Genomic DNA, 9,922 nt, shown 5'->3' with positions numbered 1-9,922 from the left:
TGTGGTGCTGGGGGATTGAACCGCGGTCCCTGTGCTTTGCTAAGCTTGTTCTAAGTAGGTGCTTTAGACCACTGAGCCATCTCACCAGCCCCATTTATTACATTTTCTATTTCGTTTCCCGTTACTGGCTTATTCAGTTTGTATATCTTCTTGACTCAGCTTTGGCATTTCATGTGTATCTAGGAAGCTGCCCATTTCTTCTGTGTTTTCCCTCCCATGAGAGGAAGGATTTTGAAAGCAGGTATTGATGATCTTCTGAATTTCTCTAGGATCTATAGTGATTTCGCCCTTTTCATTCTTTATTGCATGAATTTGGGTTTTTCTTTCCTTTTTCTGATTAGGTTGGCTAGGGGTTTATCAATTTCATTTATTCTTTCAAAGAACCAACTCGATTCATTTATTCTTTGTATTGTTTCCTTTTTCTCCAGTGCATGAATTACTACTCTATTGTTTATAATCTCCTGCCTTTTGGGGGCTTTTACTTTGTTTAGTGGTTCCAGGTGTATCTTATCTTACTCTCCCTCAATCATCTTAAACCACTTTATGAATAACAAAAGCAAATTAAAGAGTTTGTTTATACTTTTCTGCCATCTTTTGTGCTTTTACCATTATACTGTTTTCATCGGTTGTCAGCCCCCCACAATGCATTATTATCTGCTTTAGATTACAAATGATCTTATAAAATGTGAAATAACAAAAAATATTTTTTATTTACACAAATATTTATTTGATGTGCTTCATTCCTTTGTGTAGATATGAATGATCTGGAGTAATTTTTCTTCACCCAGATGACCTGTTTTCAAGTTTTTTTTTTTTTTTTAAAGCAATCTGTTCCTTTGTCTTTCATTTTTCTGAAAAAGGAAAAGGAAAAAAAACAAGTTAAGTATGTATATACATGGAATAAAATACTGTATGTGCAGCTATTTAACATAATGAAGAACTATGTTTAAGGACATTTCCTGAAAGTAGCAAGTTGATGGAACTGTGTATACATTACAGTACTATTTTTCTCTGAAGATTCTATGTGTACATTTAATCCTAGAATGATCCAGCAGTGATACATTGGAGTGGAAGCAGAGGTTTATCAAGGAAGTATATTTCTTGTTGCTTATGGGAGCGTTCTGTGGTTTCTAAAATGAAGGGGTGCTGTGCAAACTCCCATGGAGTTGAGCTCTTGTTGCCCACAGCAGCAGTCTCCATGTTCACAAGCACTCTGTTGGCTTTTCTCCCCCTTTCTTTCCCATCTCACTTTGTCCACTTCCTCATTATGCATTTTGGGGTTATCTTCCAAACCACTGCCTGTGTACAAGTCTTGCCTTGGGTTCTACCTTTGGGAACCCAAGCTGAGTGTCCCATTGGGAGCTCTGGTGCGGGCTGGAGCTTCTTGTCCATCACTCCACATGTCCACGCCCTTCCCAGTGCTTTTTCACTGGTGAAGTCTTTTGTGTGCACGTGGAAGACCTCCTCCCTAATTCTTTGTTCCTTTGGCACATTCCTTTTGTTTTCCTTCCTGTCATTTTATTGTGTGTAAAGAAGGAGAAGAGAAATAAATCCTAGCCTATTGGGCCTTTCGTCAAAGTCTGCTTGATCCCTTGCATTCAATTTTACATTCTGCCACCATTTATTTAAAATGTGAATTAGTGATAGAAAACCCAGCATTAGAAAAAATATACAGTTTCACTAAAGAAAGTAATAGGAATTCAACAATGGTTTCTGTATTGCATGAAGCTATCTTCATATTTGTTGCTCAGGCTACCATATATAAATGTATAAGATTCATTTAAGGGGGCCTGGCCCTAGCTCAGGCCTTTAAGTGGCTGCTTCCACAAAGCTGTCAGCCTCAGGTTGCTGGAGTTCGAACCTCACACCTCTCCCACTGGCCAAAAGTGTCCTGAAGGCATTCAAGCAACAAACAAACAAACAAACAAACAAAAAAAGATTCATTTAAAGAAAAAACAAAATAAAACAATAACAAAAAAGTTGTAAGAAATTTGAAAGAAAGGGCAGCGAGATAGCTCAGCAGACTAAGCACCTACTTAAGCAAATTCAGGAATTGAGGTTTGATCCCCAGCACCACATGCCGTTCCAACCCCAGCCACCAAGTCCGGGTCTGCTGGTGCAGGACTATAATTCCAATGCTGGGGAGGCTGAAAACAGGAGGATTACTATGAGCTCAAGCTGCTTAGTGAGACCTTGTACCAAATACAAAAAAAAAAAAAAAAAAAAAAAAAAAAAAAAAAAAAAAGAAAGAAAGAAAGAAAGAAGGGGGGAAAGAAAAGAAATCTGCCATCATATGCTCACAAGCCTCACCTCAGGAAGCCTGCAGATTGCTTCCCTCCTTCAAGCCTTTGAATGCACTCTTCCCTTGTGTCTTAGTTACTTTTCTCCTTCCTGAGACAAAATACCCTACACCCAAATTTAAAGGATGAAAAGTTTATTTCAGCTCACAATTTGTAGAAGTTTCAGTCCATAATCAGTGGGCTCCAAGCCAGGGTAGCATGGCAGAGGAGAAATGGCTCATGGTAGGCAGCAAGCAGCAGGAAGCAAGCGGCAAGCAACAACAACACTCCTCTTTCTGTCCCTTCCATTCATTCTTTCCAGGCTTAGGCCTGGCGGCATTCACACCCAGCATAGACCTTCACACTATCAACACCCAAAACTATGCCAGACCGAGCAGTGGACTTGTTTAATAATCACACACCTGTAAGCCCAGAATCACACACTCCAGATCCAGGCACCTCTGAAAATCCCCACCTATGACCTTATGAGGCCTTGTAGGGGATATCTGTACACAGCTACAGCACTCTGCCTGGAATTTCATTCTCGTCATCTGACAAACTCTCATTTTTTCCTCAAAATTCTACCGACATGTCAGCTCTTCTATTGAATTCCCCTCTAATTTCCTCCTCCCTTCAAGTGATTTTTAACTACAAGTTCAATGTCTACCTCCTTAATTGGTTGTATGTTCTTCAGGACAGGGTTTCTACTTGTTTATTACTGTGTGCCAAGTCACTGGACGTAGATAGATGCTTAGTTTCTGGACTGAACCAATGTGTGGATTCCTTAAGGGTATGAAAGCTGATGTAGGTTGGGACCGCAGTACGTATGGCAGATCTGGAACACAGAATGAGCTCTCAGCGTGCTGCAGGGGGCGCTCTATCTCTGACATCTGAAGGGAAAGTTAAGAGTAGATGGACATTTGGGACAGTTGGGCAGAGGCTGTGGTGGCAGCAGATGTGGTGGTAGAGACATGAACAAGAAGAAATGGTTATGTTGTGCTATTTAGTTTTGTGTCTGTTGTCTGTTGATTTTGTGGAGTTTCAATTTCCCATCATTCCTTTACTAGAAGCCTTCTGGAGTGCATGGCAAGAGCTGGAGCGAATCTTGGGTTTGAATTCTACTTGCTAGTTTTGTAATTTAAGGCCAAGTTGCCCAAACTCTGTGTGTTCCAGTTTCCTTATCTGTTGATATATATAGGATTATAATTGGGTCATATATTTATATACACATTGTATATAATCACTGTGGACCCATGTATAACACAAACTAAACACTATGTAGAGGTTAGCAATTGTTAAAACAGTCATTACTGGATGATTAATGCAAGATTTTTAGGAGGTCAAGAGCTTGTCCAAAGCCAGCAAGGAACCCCAAGTGGGACTTGGTTCATAACTAACATTATTTTGACATCCAAGGACCTTTTGAAAAACCCTCACTGACTGGCTGCAGCTCGCAGCACATCGACTTGCCAAGACTCAGCCCTGTGCCTGGATCCCAGGGACAGGACGGGATGATTCAGAAAGTCTGATTTCCATCACTGGAGTGCTGCTGCATATTTGGCACGGACCAACGCACGCACTGGAAGGGTTCACTCAAGCCTATGCTTTGTATCTATGGGCACTGGGATGCACAGAGGGAAACACCAATTCCCCACTATTGACAATGCTGCGTGTTCCCTTTGGCTTTGATATATCAGACTGTAGTGACTAATGGATCTAAAATCATCTCTTCACGGGGGGTAATGTGATTTAAATGCAAATAAAGCTGGTCAGGACCAGCCCCTGCAGGACCCAAGCTGCTCCAGTGAGGTCATGGATTTATGACTGATGAACTACTTGGACTCTACGTAGTTCAGTTTTCTGTCTGGACCCTTCTGTGTTATTTGCCTATGCCCAGGTTCTTAGGAGGTTCCTCAGGTGGGGTTGCTTGCTGCCATATTTTGAAATGAAAGATGAGATCAAGGAATTACAGGAGTCAAATTATTAGAGGATGTTTTTAGTTCTGGAAGAGTGACAGGTGGAAATACTGGAGAGGTGTGATTGCATCTCAGTGATCCTTCCTTTCCTTAAATACTAGTTACTGCTTCGAATCATGGATTTCTCATCTTACCTCATATTTTTTGCTTCAATTATTTAGCTGTTGCTCAAGGCTGCTTTTGCTTTGTTTAGTGGCTACATGATGTCTTATCTCACTCTCCCTCAATCACCTTAAACCACTTCATGAATAATAAAAGCATTTAAAGAGTTTGTTTCTATTTTTCTGCCATCTTTCATGCCTTTATATAGTTTTATATCAGTAGTCAGCCCCACAGAATGCATTATTGTCTGCTTTAAATTACAAATTATCTTATAAAACATGAAATAACAAAAATTATTTTTTATTTACACAGATATTGACCATTTGATGTGCTTCATTCCTTTGTGTAGCTATGAATAATCTGGAGTAATTTTTCTTCATGAAGATGACCTGTTTTTAATTTTTTTAAAGCAACTTCTTCTCTTATCTTTCATTTTTCTGAAAAAAGGAAAAGGAAAAAAAAACAAGTTAAATATAGATATATATAGAATAAAATACTGTATGTGCAGCTCTTTAATATAGTGAAGCTCCTGCAAGCAGGTGCAGTGGCCAGGGGTTCGATCCTCAGGCCTGTCGTGCTGGCCCTGCCCCCAGGGCACACTGAGAGGACAATTGAGGCTGGGCGTGGTGGCCTGCGCCTGTAATCCCAGCTCTTGGGAGGCTGTGAACAGGCAGATCACTATGAATCCGATCTAATAGTGAGACCCTGAACACCCTGTAGACCTTTCCCTAAAATACAAAAACAAACAAACAAACAAAAAAAAACAAATAAAATAATGAAGAACTATGTTTAAAGACATTTACTGAAAGCAGAAAGTTGATGGAACTGTGTATACATTACAGTCATATTTTTCTCTGGAGAGTCTATGTGTACATTTAATCCTAGAATGACCCAGCAGTGATACATTGGAGTGGAAGCAGAGGTTTATCAAGGAAGTATATTTCTTGTTGCTTATGGGAGCTTTCTGTAGTTTCTAAAATGAAGATGCATCACTTTTAGCATAAGAAAGTCTAATTTATTTATTTTAGCCTACTTGTCTTTTTCCTTCTAATCTTTTCAGACAATGCAGAGTGATTAGTTTAAACTTAAGTGTCATTTAAGAGTTCTCCTAATAAAGCAAATGTTAATTAATAGGATTAAGAATAAAACATTGGCCGGGGAGATGGCTCAGTAGAATAAGCACTTACCTGGCAAGAATAAAGCATTTTTTTTGGATTCCAGATTTTGAAAACAGGAATTGTAGAGAAATCATGGACCAGTTTTATAATGTCATTTCAGCTTTCTCTTAATAATGTAAATATTAACTGACACAGTTAAAATAGCACATATTTCTGGATTCTGAGCTTTGAAAATATGAATTATGGGAGAAATGAACAAACTGCTTAACAACGTAGGTAGGCTAGAGGACTGTGCCCTGACTTCTTGCTTGGATTGAAGCCATAGCTTGGCTTAGGACACTGCAGGCTCCGTAAGGGCCTCAGTAAGACTATAACCTAAAGCCAGGTGTGGTGGCATGCATCTGTAATCCCAGCACTTGAGAGACTGAGGCAGGAGGATTGCCGCAAGTTCAAGGCTGGCCTGGACTACACAGCAAGACCCTATTTATTCACGCCTAAAACGTGTGCAGCAACAAGACACACGACTTGCATATTCAGTTTCTCCACACGCAAGCACGCCACACTTTCCCAAGCACAATCTGTATTAGTAAACATTCAGCTCTTTTAATGTGTGGTTGGAATTGGAGGACAGATAAAGCACTGTGCTGTTCCTTTGAGAAATCTGTCATCAGAGTAGGGGCTTATTTCATACTTACATATAGTCTTCAAGTTTCCATTTGTTCAAATTGTCAGTTTTATTCATTTGGATTTTTTTTTTTTTTCCAGTACTGGGTATTGAACTCAGGGCTTCATGTGTGCCGGGCAAGTGTTCAACCATTGAGCTGCATTCCAAAATGTTTTTATTTTGAGATACGGTGTCTCTTATTTGCTCAAATAGGCCTCAAATTTGTGATGCTTCTACTTTAACCTCCCAAATAACAGGTATTAGAGGTGTGTGACAACATCCTTTGGTTGGCTATTATTTCTTTAAATATTTTTGTGATCCTATTTTTTCCAGAATCTTTGTGTATTAGCTCACTTTCATTTATGTGTTTGGTTCAGGGTCTCACTATGCAGCTTGGACTTGGAGTGGTCCTCCTGTTTTCAGCCTTCCCAGTGCTGGGGTTACAGGTGTGTACCACCACTCCGCAGCTTGGTTGCTGGCTCAGCGTGCCCCGGGGTTGGGGCTGGTGCAGCATGAGGGACCAGGGATTTAACCCTGGTCCCTGCGCTTGCCAAGGCAGGTGCTTTGTTTTTGGCCTCGTTTTTATTGAATGGGCTCTCCTTTCACTACAGATTATGTTTTTCTGCTTTTTAAAATGTGCGTAATAATATTTGAATGGCAATGGAACACCCATCTCTGACAAAACAAAACGGGGGATATAAATGAAGGACCATTTTGTAGTGAAAAACAGTATACATATATCTGTATATACAAAATAGTTAGGATAGATATACGCAACTACTTTCTCTTACTTAAATAAGAAGAAAGATTTGTATTAATAGTGTTCAGACAAGATAATACGTCTGCATTTTATACTCTGAATAACTACTATGAAGACAACAATATTCAATGTATTAATTGTTGTAACTGGCTTACTAATCTGTTTTGAAACTGTCTCATTGCTATTTCTTTCTCATTAAAATTCATATGTGCAATAATTTTTGATTATATGCTAGGCATTGTGAGTACCTGCCTGAATTTTATTATTATTATTATTATTATTTTTATTTTTATTTTTTTTTTGCAGAACTTGATTGAACTCAGGTCCTTGCACTTGCCAGGCAAGTGCTCATTCCACTGAGCTCTCTCCCAGGCCCCCTGAATTTTAAATATATCCATAGAGAAAGTTGAATTTTTTTTTTTTTGAGAATGTTGAATTTTGTGAAGTTAGTTTGTGTATGCTCCAGCATTATTCCTGTGAGGCATGTTTTTATGCATTGTTAGGATGAGTCTGGAGTGACTCTGGGGCTACTTTAGCCCATTTCTCAGGTGTGGCCTTTGTTGTATTTTTGAATACTCTGGGTTTTAGGCAAGATCTTTCCACTAGATGGGCAGACACACAAACTTCCACCAATCCTGTGCATGCTTTTCTGTTAATTTTTAAAAAATTGACAAAATAGATAACATCAAAGTTCACCATTGTGGTGGTTTGAAAATTGGTAGGCAACGTGTAACACCCAGCTGAACTGAATCAGTGTGGTGCTGGGTATGGAGGGCCACCTGAGGATTGTTGCCAGCAAAATAAAGAGAACAGGAGAGTCAGAGGTGGTGCTGTTGATTCCATGGAGAAGCTTGTGGTGCTGACTTTCCTGATTTGAACTTGGCTAGTTTCATCATCGGAGGAGCTTGGAACCTGGCTGTCACTGAGGATGGCTGCAGTTCTTCTGGGAGGAGCGCTGGTCCTTACTATGAGCATCGCTTTCTGGCTCCAGTGCAGCTCCCCAACCTGCTGACACAGATTCCTATTCTGCTGGTGCAGACTTTCTAGCTTCTGTGACTGGCCTTTGGGGCTTCTCAGTGCAGATCTTTGATACAGACTTGTGTGAGGCATTGTCATGGGCCTAGGTCTTCAGCTGGATTCATGGAGGACACTGCTGTGGGATCCAGGCCTTTGGCTACACTCGGTCTCTAGTGTGTGGACAGATCTCCTGTACTCATTTGCATTTTACTCTTTAGGTGAATATTATAAAATATCCTATACCTTTGCTGCATCTCCCAAAAGAAGAAAGACCATTCTGAGCAATCAGATTGTGGACATTTCAGAAAATGTCGACATCACTCTGAAAGGACGCACAGTTATTGTGAAGGGCCCCAGAGGAACCCTATGGAGGGACTTCAACCACATCAATGTGGAACTCAGTCTCCTTGGGAAGAAAAAGAAGAAGTTCTGGGTTGACAAATGGTGGGGAAACAGAAAAGAATTGGCAACTGTCCGGATGATCTATAGCCATGTACAGAACATGATCAAGGGGGTCACGCTGGGCTTCCGTTATGAGGTCTGTGTATGCTCACTTCCCCTTCAACGTCGTTATTCAGGAGAATGGGGCTCTTGTAGAAATCTGGAATTTCTTGGGTGAAAAATACATTTGCTGTGTTCGTATGAGGGCAAGTGTTGCTTGCTCAGTATCTCAAGGCCAGAAAGATGAACTAATCCTTGAAGGGAATGACATTGAACTTGTCTCAAATTCAGCTGCTTTGATTCAGCAAACCACAGCAGTCTAAACCAAGGTGTTAGGGTTTGTGTCTAGGTGTCCCCCCAAAGCTTCATGCAGTCTTGGGATGGCTTCTGGAGTTTGTGATTGATTACTGTGGATGTGGATGCTGCACCTGCCCTGGGGCAGGTAGTTTGCATTACAGTGTAAGGTGGGAAGAGAAGCTAGCTGCTTGAGCTGCTGCTACCCCTGCCTTGTGCTCTTGCTCTTCGCTGCCACCATGAAAGGTTGCTCTCTGCTGTGTGCTTCTCTGCCTTAGACCCAGCTGAATATGGACTGAAACCTCCAGTAACTGTGAGCTAAATAAACCTTTCCTTTCTTCGTTTTGGGTGTCAGTATTTGTCCCAGCAACGAGAGAAGAGTAACTAAGACATAAGGATATCAGAAAAATTTTGGATGGTATTTATGTTTCTGAAAAGGGTACAGTTCATCCGCCAGATGAGTAAGATCCAAGAGTTAACCCAGCCACAGAAACAACCTTCTGGATTGTAAAGCCAATCTGTGATATTTTAATGAGATAATAAAAGATCTTTATTAAATAGAAAAAATCCTACAAATTATGTGTCCTGTAATAAATGGTTTCCTTTGCAAACCCTGGCTGTAATAACCATCTTTACCATTCTTAAGTATGAGTTGAGTAGTAGTGTATGCACATTGTTGAGCAGCCCATCTCCAGCACCTTCTCATCTTATGGAGCTGAAACACTATGTCCATTAACCAACTTCCCATCTTCCCCTCTCCCAGGTTCTGGCAGCCAACTTTGTGCTTCTGTTTCTCTAAATTTGACCACTCTATCTAATTCACATATTTAAAATTGATCCCCCTCTTTTCAACCTCCCCAGCACTGGGATTACAGGCATGTGCCACCACTCCCAGTCGTGGTGGCCAGCTCAGCGCATCTGGGGGTGGGGCCAGGGTGGCCTGTGATCCTAAGGATTGAACCCTGATCCTTGTATTTGCCTAAGCAGGTGCTTAGTCCACTGAGCTATCTCACCAGCCCTATCATTTGTCTTTTTTGTGTATTTGTTCAGTTTAGTTTTTGTTTACAAGTATTTTTTTTTTTCTCTAGAGACCATTCTTTGCCTCCTTTTATGGAGCTTTATCCTCTGCACTTTCATCCAAAGACTTAGGCTTTCTTAGCTGTATAGGAGCTCCTTTTCTGCCCAGCTCCTTCCTCTCAGCACTCCATTCTACAGACAGCAGGAATGTCACCCTCCCACATTTGCGCCCTTATCTCCAGCTCAGGGAGAAC

At 40.8% G+C, this 9,922-nt stretch overlaps 1 pseudogene; it reads left to right on the top strand.

The window, feature by feature from the left end:
• The window catches only part of LOC111813081, a 16,305-nt pseudogene extending 7,189 nt beyond the window's left edge, over positions 1–9,116 (top strand).
• The last annotated feature ends 806 nt before the right edge of the window (positions 9,117–9,922 follow it).

Source organism: Octodon degus, unplaced genomic scaffold, assembly GCF_000260255.1.
Source record: "Octodon degus isolate 3935 unplaced genomic scaffold, OctDeg1.0 scaffold00001, whole genome shotgun sequence".
Taxonomy (NCBI): Eukaryota; Metazoa; Chordata; class Mammalia; order Rodentia; family Octodontidae; genus Octodon; species Octodon degus.
This window is presented reverse-complemented; position numbering and strand designations above follow the sequence as displayed.